The 12,290-nt window shown below is 43.7% G+C and overlaps 4 non-coding genes across 4 annotated transcripts; all 4 read right to left on the reverse strand.

Annotated features, from left to right (window-relative positions):
* Positions 1–224: 224 nt before the first annotated feature.
* trnal-uaa (transfer RNA leucine (anticodon UAA)) lies at positions 225–306 on the reverse strand. The gene has a single exon. It is a non-coding gene; the product is annotated as a tRNA-Leu (tRNA).
* A 1,941-nt stretch (positions 307–2,247) lies between these two features.
* Positions 2,248–2,329, reverse strand: trnal-aag (transfer RNA leucine (anticodon AAG)). The gene has a single exon. It is a non-coding gene; the product is annotated as a tRNA-Leu (tRNA).
* A 4,006-nt stretch (positions 2,330–6,335) lies between these two features.
* trnal-aag (transfer RNA leucine (anticodon AAG)) lies at positions 6,336–6,417 on the reverse strand. The gene has a single exon. It is a non-coding gene; the product is annotated as a tRNA-Leu (tRNA).
* A 1,315-nt stretch (positions 6,418–7,732) lies between these two features.
* trnal-uag (transfer RNA leucine (anticodon UAG)) lies at positions 7,733–7,814 on the reverse strand. Its single transcript has one exon. It is a non-coding gene; the product is annotated as a tRNA-Leu (tRNA).
* Positions 7,815–12,290: the final 4,476 nt, after the last annotated feature.

A 12,290-nucleotide genomic window follows, 5' to 3' on the forward strand; every position in this document is an offset into this window, starting at 1 on the left:
CCGAGTTCTCGAGTAACAATCCAGTCGTGGTTCTGAAATTAGTGGTGTTGTCTGTCATTCATCGTTTTGATCCAGTGCCAGATCTGTGAAAGAGCCTCAAGCCCCCACACACTTCATCCCGAAAGAACAGATCGCGATTGCATTGTCTCTTTCTTCTTTTTCAGTCAGATCTCTGGACAATCTCTGTATTCAATCTAATCTATGGCCATAACTAAAAACATTCCTGGCAGCGGTGGGATTCGAACCCACGCCCCCGCAGAGACTGGAGCTTAAATCCAGCGCCTTAGACCGCTCGGCCACGCTACCCCGTTCAACACAAAGAACGTCATGCCATTCACTGGCACTCATCCTGAAAGAGATCAGAACCAAATTAGTTGGGATGAGCCCTTGGCAACGTCGAGCACATTCCTTCTGCTGATTAGATCATCATGAACTGTGTAACAAACGGAAATCATCTCCAGTTGTAAATATTAAAAACAGGATATTGTAAACATCAAAGGGGTAGCCTCGATTAAAGAAAAACCTTCGGCACAAAGGCATCTGAAAAGATATTATTATCTTTGTACTTTACAGACTATTTACACCCCTCTTTTCACCACTTTGTTTGTCTATCGTTTCTTTGTGTAGAGGCAGGGACGAGTTAACCTTGGGGATTGGGTGGTTTAAGAATTAGTTGACGTCTAACCTGTTATATTTGTGGCATATTTAATTATAATTATTGTTATTAATAACATTTATTTTATTTACGTTTGCAAACCTGTCGATTATAGATAGTGAGTAGGTAAGGAACAAATACTTCGGGTGTTTTTCGAAGAAATATTCATAATTTCAATTGTTTTTCGACTCCGCTTCAAGTGAGGCTGGAATTAACTGCGTAAAGTGTTCAGAATGTGATGTCTGGCAGTCGCTTTCGATGATGAAAATATGTCGTGTGCTGTCTTGTACGTTTCACATGAGCCGCAGTGTTTGGTGGGTGGATTTTGGAAATTGCAGCTTGTAGGCCAATTTCACCTCACTGTCGATTTAATGTTCCAGCTCACAGCAATCGGCGGTGTTCTTGACTGAAGCAGTCACTACTGCTGCAAGGAAACATGTCACTTTGTCGGAGAAACTTAACGCTGATGAAGAAAGTCTGAAATGAAAATAAAACCTGTAGGTTTCATGTGTAAACCAGGTTAATTCTCCGGCCACCGCGTTAGAGTCAGGAATGATGAGAAGCCTACGTTTTTCCGTTACAAAACCCCAATTCCACCATCTTAATTCTGGGACACAAACACAAGCTCTGCGATTGCATTGAAATAATTATACTGTGGCTACCGGACATCTGAAATGAAAATAGAAAATACAGCATCTGTGATGAGAGAAATAGAGTAAGAAGTCTTACAACACCAGATTAAAGTGCGTAAACTGCGTAAAGTGTTCAGAATGTGATGTCTGGCAGTCGCTTTCACTGATGAAAATATGTCGTGTGCTGTCTTGTACGTTTCACATGAGTCGCAGTGTTTGGTGGGTGGATTTTGGAAATTGCAGCTTGTAGGCCAATTTCACCTCACTGTCGTTTTAATGTTCCAGCTCAAAGCAATCGGTGGTGTTCTTGACTGAAGCAGTCACTAGTGCTGCAAGGAAACATGTCACTTTGTCGGAGAAACTTCACGCTGATGAAGAAAGTCTGAATTGAAAATAAAACCTGTAGGGTTCATGGGTAAACCAGGTTAATTCTCCAGCCACCGCGTTAGAATCAGGAATGATGAGAAGCCTACGTTTTTCCGTTACAAAACCCCAATTCCACCATCTTAATTCTGGGACACAAACACAAGCTCTGCAATTGCATTGAAATAATTATACTGTGGCTACCGGACACCTGAAATGAAAATAGAAAATACACCATCTGTGATGAGAGAAATAGAGCAAGAATTCTTACTCTCTTAAAGTCCAACAGGTTTGAATCAAATCACGAGCTTTCGGAGCACTGCTCTTTCCTCAGATGAATGAAGAGAGAAATCGAGTTCTCATTTCAAGTCGGCATGTCCCTTCTGCAGAGTTCTCTATTTAGAATCCAGTTGCTGATTGAACCCAATGTTGTCATCTGTCATTCAGCATTTGATCCAGTGGCATTTCTGGGCATGAGCCCCACACACATTCCCTTCTGCAAGAATTTGCCTTGCCGATCCAGCATTTTTTTCAGTCAGCCTGAGCGCACAACCTCTGTGTTCAACGTAATGTCCATGGCAAAACAGGAAATACAACTGGCAGCGGTGGGATTCGAACCCACGCCTCCGCAGAGACTGGAGCCTTAATCCAGCGCCTTAGACCGCTCGGCCACGCTACCACATAAAATGCAGACCGAATCGTGCACTTCCTTGATACTGAGATAGATCAGTTTGACAAAGAGTAATTGGACTCGAAACGTTACATCTTTTCTCTCCCTACAGATGCTGCCAGACCTGCTGGGATTTTCCACCATTTTCTCGTTGGATCAGAAGCAAAGGTATTGTGAAGACCCCTTGGCAATCTCGAGCCAGTTCCGTCAGCTTATCAAAACTGTGTAACAAACAGGTCATCTCCAGTCAGAACCACAATGGGTTGCTCCGATGGCTATCACGTGTGTGAGTTCGAAGCTGGGGGGGAACGAGTTTAAGTTGTTTGGGGAGGGGGGGCGGGTAAAAAGTAGCTAACAGCTAACCTGTTGCTTTTGTGGTACATATAATTATCATTATTGTCAATAATAAAATTAATTGTGTTTACATTTCAAAACCAGGTGACTGTAGATATTGAACAGCTAAGGACAAAATACCTCAGGTGTATTGAGAAGAAATATTTCTTAATTTCAATTCTGAAAAGACCCCGTGTAATGTGGGTTCGGCATTACCTGCGCACTAGTAAGGTCACCTAACACGACCTGCAAGAGTTCAGAATGTGATGGACGACAGATGGTTTCATTCATAAATATCTGTCGTGTGCTGTCTTGTCCGTTTCACAGGAGCAGCAGTGTTTGTTGGCAGGGTTTTGTGAATTTCAGCATGTGCGACTATTTCACTGTCAATTGAATGTTCAAACTCACAGCAATCGAAGCTGTTCTTGACTGACTTGTCACTTGTCCTACAAGGAAACACGTCACTTTATCGCAGAAACTTAACGCTGATGAAGAAAGTCTGAAATGAAAATAAAACTTACAGGTTTCGTGGGTAAACCAGGTTAATTCTGTCGATATCTGGTTCGAGTGGGGACTAATGAGAAGCGCATGTGAATTCCGTTAGAAAATCACCATCTTAATCCTGCATTGCGAACATAGGCTCTACGTTTGCATTAAAACAATTGTCCTGTTGACACTGGAAGTCAGAAGGAAACAGAGGAAATGCAGCACCTGTGAAGAGAGAAAGAGTGTTCTAATTTCGAGTCAGTTTGACTCTTCTGCCGAGTTCTCGAGTAACAATCCAGTCGTGGTTCTGAAATTAGTGGTGTTGTCTGTCATTCATCGTTTTGATCCAGTGCCAGATCTGTGAAAGAGCCTCAAGCCCCCACAGACTTCATCCCCAAAGAACAGATCGCGATTGCATTGTCTCTTTCTTCTTTTTCAGTCAGATCTCTGGACAATCTCTGTGTTCAATCTAATCTATGGCCATAACTAAAAACATTCTTGGCAGCTGTGGGATTCCAACCCATGCCCCCGCAGAGACTGGAGCCTAAATCCAGCGCCTTAGACCGCTCGGCCACGCTACCACGTTCAACACAAAGAACGTCATGCCATTCACTGGCACTCATCCTGAAAGAGATCAGAACCAAATTAGTTGGGATGAGCCCTTGGCAACGTCGAGCACATTCCTTCTGCTGATTAGATCATCATGAACTGTGTAACAAACGGAAATCATCTCCAGTTGTAAATATTAAAAACAGGATATTGTAAACATCAAAGGGGTAGCCTCGATTAAAGAAAAACCTTCGGCACAAAGGCATCTGAAAAGATATTATTATCTTTGTACTTTACAGACTATTTACACCCTCTTTTCACCACTTTGTTTGTCTATCCTTTCTTTGTGTAGAGGCAGGGACGAGTTAACCTTGGGGATTGGGTGGTTTAAGAATTAGTTGACGTCTAACCTGTTATATTTGTGGCATATTTAATTATAATTATTGTTATTAATAACATTCATTTTATTTACGTTTGCAAACCTGTCGATTATAGATAGTGAGTAGGTAAGGAACAAATACTTCGGGTGTTTTTCGAAGAAATATTCATAATTTCAATTGTTTTTCGACTCCGGTTCAAGTGAGGCTGGAATTAACTGCGTAAAGTGTTCAGAATGTGATGTCTGGCAGTCGCTTTCACTGATGAAAATATGTTGTGTGCTGTCTTGTACGTTTCACATGAGCCGCAGTGTTTGGTGGGTGGATTTTGGAAATTGCAGCTTGTAGGCCAATTTCACCTCACTGTCGATTTAATGTTCCAGCTCACAGGAATCAAAGAACAAAGAACAAAGAAATGTACAGCACAGGAACAGGCCCTTCGGCCCTCCAAGCCCGTGCCGACCATACTGCCCGACTAAACTACAATCTTCTACACTTCCTGGGTCCGTATCCTTCTATTCCCATCCTATTCATATATTTGTCAAGATGCCCCTTAAATGTCCCTATCGTCCCTGCCTCCACTACCTCCTCCGGTAGTGAGTTCCAGGCACCCACTACCCTCTGCGTAAAAAACTTGCCTCGTACATCTACTCTAAACTTTGCCCCTCTCACCTTAAACCTATGCCCCCTAGTAATTGACCCCTCTACCCTGGGGAAAAGCCTCTGACTATCCACTCTGTCTATGCCCCTCATAATTTTGTATACCTCTATCAGGTCGCCCCTCAACCTCCTTCGTTCCAGTGAGAACAAACCGAGTTTATTCAATCGCTCCTCATAGCTTATGCCCTCCATACCAGGCAACATTCTGGTAAATCTCTTCTGCACCCTCTCTAAAGCCTCCACATCCTTCTGGTAGTGTGGCGACCAGAATTGAACACTAGACTCCAAGTGTGGCCTAACTAAGGTTCTATACAGCTGCAACATGACTTGCCAATTCTTATACTCAATGCCCCGACCAATGAAGGCAAGCATGCCGTATGCCTTCTTGACTACCTTCTCCACCTGTGTAGCCCCTTTCAGTGATCTGTGGACCTGTACTCCTAGATCTCTTTGACTTTCAATACTCTTGAGGGTTCTACCATTCACTGTATATTCCCTACCTGCATTAGCCCTTCCCAAATGCATTACCTCACATTTGTCCAGGTTAAACTCCATCTGCCATCTCTCCGCCCAAGTCTCCAGACAATCTAAATCCTGCTGTATCCTCAGACAGTCCTCATCGCTATCCGCAATTCCACCAACCTTTGTGTCGTCTGCAAACTTACTAATCAGACCAGTTACATTTTCCTCCAAATCATTTATATATACTACAAAGAGCAAAGGTCCCAGCACTGATCCCTGTGGAACACCACTGGTCACAGCCCTCCAGTTAGAAAAGCATCCCTCCATTGCTACCCTCTGCCTTCTCTGGCCTAGCCAGTTCTGTATCCACCTTGCCAGTTCACCCCTGATCCCGTGTGACTTCACCTTTTGTACTAGTCTACCATGAGGGACCTTGTCAAAGGCCTTACTGAAGTCCATATAGACAACATCTACTTGGTGTTCTTGGTGGTGTTCTTGACTGAAGCAGTCACTAGTGCTGCAAGGAAACATGTCACTTTGTCGGAGAAACTTAACGCTGATGAAGAAAGTCTGAAATGAAAATAAAACCTGGAGGTTTCATGGGTAAACCAGGTTAATTCTCCGGCCACCGCGTTAGAATCAGGAATGATGAGAAGCCTACGTTTTTCCGTTACAAAACCCCAATTCCACCATCTTAATTCTGGGACACAAACACAAGCTCTGCGATTGCATTGAAATAATTATACTGTGGCTACCGGACACCTGAAATGAAAATAGAAAATACAGCATCTGTGATGAGAGAAATAGAGTAAGAATTCTTACTCTCTTAAAGTCCAACAGGTTTGAATCAAATCACTAGCTTTCGGAGCACTGCTCTTTCCTCAGATGAATGAAGAGAGAAATCGAGTTCTCATTTCAAGTCGGCATGTCCCTTCTGCAGAGTTCTCTATTTAGAATCCAGTTGCTGATTGAAACCAATGTTGTCATCTGTCATTCAGCATTTGATCCAGTGGCATTTCTGGGCATGAGCCCCACACACATTCCCTTCTGCAAGAATTTGCCTTGCCGATCCAGTTTTTTTTCCAGTCAGCCTGAGCGCACAACCTCTGTGTTCAACGTAATGTCGATGGCAAAACAGGAAATACAACTGGCAGCGGTGGGATTCGAACCCACGCCTCCGCAGAGACTGGAGGCTTAATCCAGCGCCTTCGACCGCTCGGCCACGGTACCACATCCAATACGGACCGAATCATGCCCTTCCTTGATACTGAGATAGATCAGTTTGACAAAGAGTAATTGGACTCGAAACGTTACATCTTTTCTCTCCCTACAGATGCTGCCAGACCTGCTGAGATTTTCCACCATTTTCTCGTTGGATCAGAAGCAAAGGCATTGTGAAGACGCCTTGGCAATCTCGAGCCAGTTCCGTCAGCTTATCAGAACTGTGTAACAAACAAGTAATCTCCAGTCAGAAGCACAATCGGTTGCTCCGATGGCTATCACTTGTGTGAGTTCGAAGCTGGGGGGGAACGAGTTTAAGTTGTTTGGGGAGGGGGGCGCGGGTAAAAAGTAGCTATCAGCTAACCTGTTGCTTTTGTGGTACATATAATTATCATTATTGTCAATAATAAAATTAGTTGTGTTTACATTTCAAAACCTGGTGACTGTAGATATTGAACAGCGAAGGACAAAATACCTCAGGTGTATTGAGAAGAAATATTTCTTAATTTCAATTCTGAAAAGACCCCGTGTAATGTGGGTTCGGCATTACCTGCGCACGAGTAAGGTCACCTAACACGACCTGCAAGAGTTCAGAATGTGATGGACGACAGATGGTTTCATTCATAAATATCTGTCGTGTGCTGTCTTGTCCGTTTCACAGGAGCCGCAGTGTTTGGTGGCAGGGTTTTGTGAATTTCAGCATGTGCGACTATTTCACCTCACTGTCATTGAATGTTCAAACTCACAGCAATCGAAGCTGTTCTTGACTGACTTGTCACTTGTGCTACAAGGAAACATGTCACTTTATCGCAGAAACTTAACGCTGATGAAGAAAGTCTGAAATGAAAATAAAACTTACAGGTTTCGTGGATAAACCAGGTTAATTCTGTCGATATCTGCTTCGAGTGAGGACTAATGAGAAGCGCATGTGAATTCCGTTAGAAAATCACCATCCTCATCCTGCATTGCGAACATAGGCTCTACGTTTGCATTAAAACAATTGTCCTGTTGACACTGGAAGTCAGAAGGAAAAAGAGGAAATGCAGCACCTGCGAAGAGAGAAAGAGTGTTCTAATTTCGAGTCAGTTTGACTCTTCTGCCGAGTTCTCGAGTAACAATCCAGTCGTGGTTCTGAAATTAGTGGTGTTTGCTGTCATTCAGCGCTTTGATCCAGTGCCTGATCTGTGGGAAAGCCTCAAGTCCCCGATATACTCCATTTTCCAAGAACAGATCACGTTTGCATTGTCTCTTTCTTCTTTTTCAGTCAGATCTCTGGACAATCTCTGTATTCAATCTCATCTATGGCCAAAACTAAAAACATTCCTGGCAGCGGTAGGATTCGAACCCACGCCCCCGCAGAGACTGGAGCCTAAATCCAGCGCCTTAGACCGCTCGGCCACGCTACAACGTTCAGCACAAACCACGTCATGCCATTCACTGGCACTCATCCTGAAAGAGATCAGAACCAAATTAGTTGGGATGAGCCCTTGGCAACGTCGAGCACATTCCTTCTGCTGATTAAATCATCATGAACTGTGTAACAAACGGAAATCATCTCCAGTTGTAAATATTAAAAACAGGATATTGTAAACATCAAAGGGGTAGCCTCGATTCAAGAAAAACCTTCGGCACAAAGGCATCTGAAAAGATATTATTATCTTTGTACTTTACAGACTATTTACATCCCTCTTTTCACCACTTTGTTTGTCTATCGTTTCTTTGTGTAGAGGCAGGGACGAGTTAACCTTGGGGATAGGGTGGTTTAAGAATTAGTTGACGTCTAACCTGTTATATTTGTGGCATATTTAATTATAATTATTGTTATTAATAACATTCATTTTATTTACGTTTGCAAACCTGTCGATTATACATAGTGAGTAGGTAAGGAACAAATACTTCGGGTGTTTTTCGAAGAAATATTCATAATTTCAATTGTTTTTCGACTCCGGTTCAAGTGAGGCTGGAATTAACTGCGTAGTGTTCAGAATGTGATGTCTGGCAGTCGCTTTCACTGATGAAAATATGTCGTGTGCTGTCTTGTACGTTTCACATGAGCCGCAGTGTTTGGTGGGTGGATTTTGGAAATTGCAGCTTGTAGGCCAATTTCACCTCACTGTCGATTTAATGTTCCAGCTCACAGCAATCGGTGGTGTTCTTGACTGAAGCAGTCACTAGTGCTGCAAGGAAACATGTCACTTTGTCGGAGAAACTTAACGCTGATGAAGAAAGTCTGAAATGAAAATAAAACCTGTAGGTTTCATGGGTAAACCAGGTTGATTTGTGGGAAAGCCTCAAGTCCCCGATATACTCCATTTTCCAAGAACAGATCACGTTTGCATTGTCTCTTTCTTCTTTTTCAGTCAGATTTCTGTACAATCTCTGTATTCAATCTAATCTATGGCCAAAACTAAAAACATTCCTGGCAGACGTGGGATTCGAACCATTGCCCCCGCCGAGACAGGAGCCTTAATTCAGCGCCTTAGACCGCTCGGCCACGCTACCACGTTCAACACGGAGCCCGTCATGCCCTTCACTGGCACTCATCCTGAAAGAGATCAGAACCAAATTAGTTGGGATGAGCCCTTGGCAACGTCGAGCACATTCCTTCTGCTGATTAGATCATCATGAACTGTGTAACAAACGGAAATCATCCCCAGTTATAAATATTAAAACAGGATATTGTAAACTTCGAAGGGATAGCCTCGATTAAAGAAAAACCTTCGGCACAAAGGCATCTGAAAAGATATTATTATCTTTGTACTTTACAGACTATTTACACCCCTCTTTTCACCACTTTGTTTGTCTATCCTTTCTTTGTGTAGAGGCAGGGACGAGTTAACCTTGGGGATTGGGTGGTTTAAGAATTAGTTGACGTCTAACCTGTTATATTTGTGGCATATTTAATTATAATTATTGTTATTAATAACATTCATTGTATTTACGTTTGCAAACCTGTCGATTATAGATAGTGAGTAGGTAAGGAACAAATACTTCGGGTGTTTTTCGAAGAAATATTCATAATTTCAATTGTTTTTCGACTCCGGTTCAAGTGAGGCTGGAATTAACTGCGTAAAGTGTTCAGAATGTGGTGTCTGGCAGTCGCTTTCACTGAGGAAAATATGTCGTGTGCTGTCTTGTACGTTTCACATGAGCCGCAGTATTTGGTGGGTGGATTTTGTAAATTGCAGCTTGTGGGCCAATTTCACCTCACTGTCGATTTAATGTTCCAGCTCACAGCAATCGGTGGTGTTCTTGACTGAAGCAGTCACTGGTGCTGCAAGGAAACATGTCACTTTGTCGGAGAAACTTAACGCCGATGAAGAAAGTCTGAAATGAAAATAATACCTGTAGGTTTAATCGGTAAACCAGGTTAATTCTGTCGCCACCTCGTTAGAATCAGGACTGATGAGAAGCCTACGTGTTTCCGTCACAAAACCCCGATTCTACCATCTTAATTCTGGGACACAAACACAAGCTCTGCGATTGCATTGAAATAATTAAACTGAGGCCACCGGACATCTGAAATGTAATTAGAAAATACAGCATCTGTGATGAGAGAAATAGTAAGAAGTCTTACAACACCAGGTTAACGTCGAACAGGTTTCAATCAAATCACTATCTTTCGGAGTATTGCACCTTCCTCAGGTGAATGAAGAGAGAAATCGAGCTCTAATTTCAAGTCGGCATGTTCCTTCTGCACAGTTCTCTATTTAGAATCCAGTTGTTGATTGAAACCAATGTTGTCGTCTGTCATTCAGCATTTGATCCAGTGCCATATCAGGGGAGAAGCCTCACGCCCCACTCTCACTCAAATCCGCAAGAAAACTAAACATTTGCCTTGTCTCTCCTTTTTGTTCTTTTGACGTCAAACTGAGCGCACAAATTGTGTGTTCAACGTAATGTAGATGCCAAAACTGTAAACACAACTGGCAGCGGTGGGATTTCAACCCACGCCTCTGCAGAAACCGAAGCATTAATCTAGCGCCTCAGACCGCTCGGCCACGCAACATCAAAGGCAGACTTAATTGTGCCCTGCCTTGATCTAGAGATAGATCAGTTTGACAAAGAGTCATTGGACTCGAAACGTTACCTCTTTTCTCTCCCGGATGTCTCGGATCGTGTTTTCGGGGTCCTTAAGGGGGAGGAGGATCAGCCCCAAGTCGTGGTACACATAGGTCCCAACGACATATGTAGGAACACGGATAGGGATGCAAGGCAGGAATTCAGGGAGCTAGGGTGGAAAGTTAGATCTAGGACAAACAGAGTTATTATCTTTGGGTTGTTACCCATGCCACGTACTGGCGAGACGAGGAATAGGGAGAGAGAGGAGTTGAACACGTGGCTTCCGGGGTGGTGCAGGAGGGAGGGTTTCAGATTTCTGAATAATTGGGGCTCATTCTGGGGACGGTGGGACCTCTACAAACGGGATGGTCTACTCCTGGACCAGAGGAGTACCAATATCCTGGGGGGGAAATTTGCTAATGCTCTTCGGGAGGGTTTAAACTAGTTCAGCAGGGGATTGGAACCTGAATTGTAGCTCCAGGAGGTTGAGAGTAGTGAGGTCATGAGTAAAGTTTCAAAGTTGCAGGAGTGTCCCGGCAGGCAGGAAGGTGGTTTAAAGTGTGTCTTCTTCAATGCCTGGAGCATCTGGAATAAGGTGGGATAACTTGCGGCAGGGGTTGGTACCGTGGGACTTCGATGTTGTGGCCATTTCAGAGACATGGAGAGAGCGGGCACAGGAATGGTGGTTGCAGGTGCCGGGGTTTAGATATTTCATGAAGCTCAGGGAAGGAGGTAAAAGAGGGGAAGGGGTGACATTGTTAGTCAAGGACAGTATTACGGTGGCAGAAAAGACGTTTGATGAGGACTCGTCGACTGAGGTAGTATGGGCTGAGGTTAGAAACGCTATAGTTCGAGTACTTTAGATGGGTCCGTTTTTGTCCAATGTGTGCAGGAGGGATTCCTGACACAGCATTTGGATAGGCCTACGACAGGGCGAGCTCATATTGGATTTGGTACTGGATAATGAACCAGGAGAGGTGTTGGATTTGGAGGTGGGTGAGCACTTTGGTGATAGTGACCACAATTCGATTACGTTTACTTTAGTGATGGAAAGGGATAGGTATATACCGCAGGGCAAGAGTTATATCTGGGCGAAAGGCAATTATGATGCGATGAGACAAGACATAGAATCCATCGGATGGAGACGAAAACTGCAGGGGATGGGCACAATGGAAATGTGGAGCTTGTTCAAGGAACAGTTACTGCGTGTCCTTGATAAGTATGTACCTGTCAGGCAGGGAGTAAGTGATCGAGCGAGGGAGCCGTGGTTTACTCGAGCAGTCGAAATACTTGTCAAGAGGAAGAAGGAGGCTTATGTAAAGATGAGACATGAAGGTTCAGTTAGGGGACTCGAGACTTACAAGTTAGCTATGAAGGACCTAAAGAGAGAGCTAAGAAGAGCCAGGAGGGAACATGAGAGGTCTTTGGCAGGTGGGATCAAGGATAACCCTAAAGCTTTCTACAGATATGTCAGGAATAAAAGAATGACTAGGGTAAGAGTAGGGCCAGTCAAGGACAGTAGTGGGAAGTGGTGCGTGGAGTCCGAGGAGATAGGAGAGGTGCTAAGTGAATATTTTACGTCAGTGTTCACACAGGAAAAAGACAATGTTGTCGAGGAGAATACTGAGATTCAGGCTACTAGACTAGAAGGGCTTGAGGTTCATAAGGAGGAGGTGTTAGCAATTCTGGAAAGTGTGAAAATAGATAAGTCCCCTGGGCCGGATGGGATTTATCCTAGGATTCTCTGGGAAGCTAGGGAGGAGATTGCTGAGCCTTTGGCATTGATCTTTAAGTCATCATTGTCTACAGGATTAGTGCCA

The sequence above is a fragment of the Scyliorhinus torazame genome, chromosome 5 (genome assembly GCF_047496885.1).
Source record: "Scyliorhinus torazame isolate Kashiwa2021f chromosome 5, sScyTor2.1, whole genome shotgun sequence".
Classification (NCBI taxonomy): Eukaryota; Metazoa; Chordata; class Chondrichthyes; order Carcharhiniformes; family Scyliorhinidae; genus Scyliorhinus; species Scyliorhinus torazame.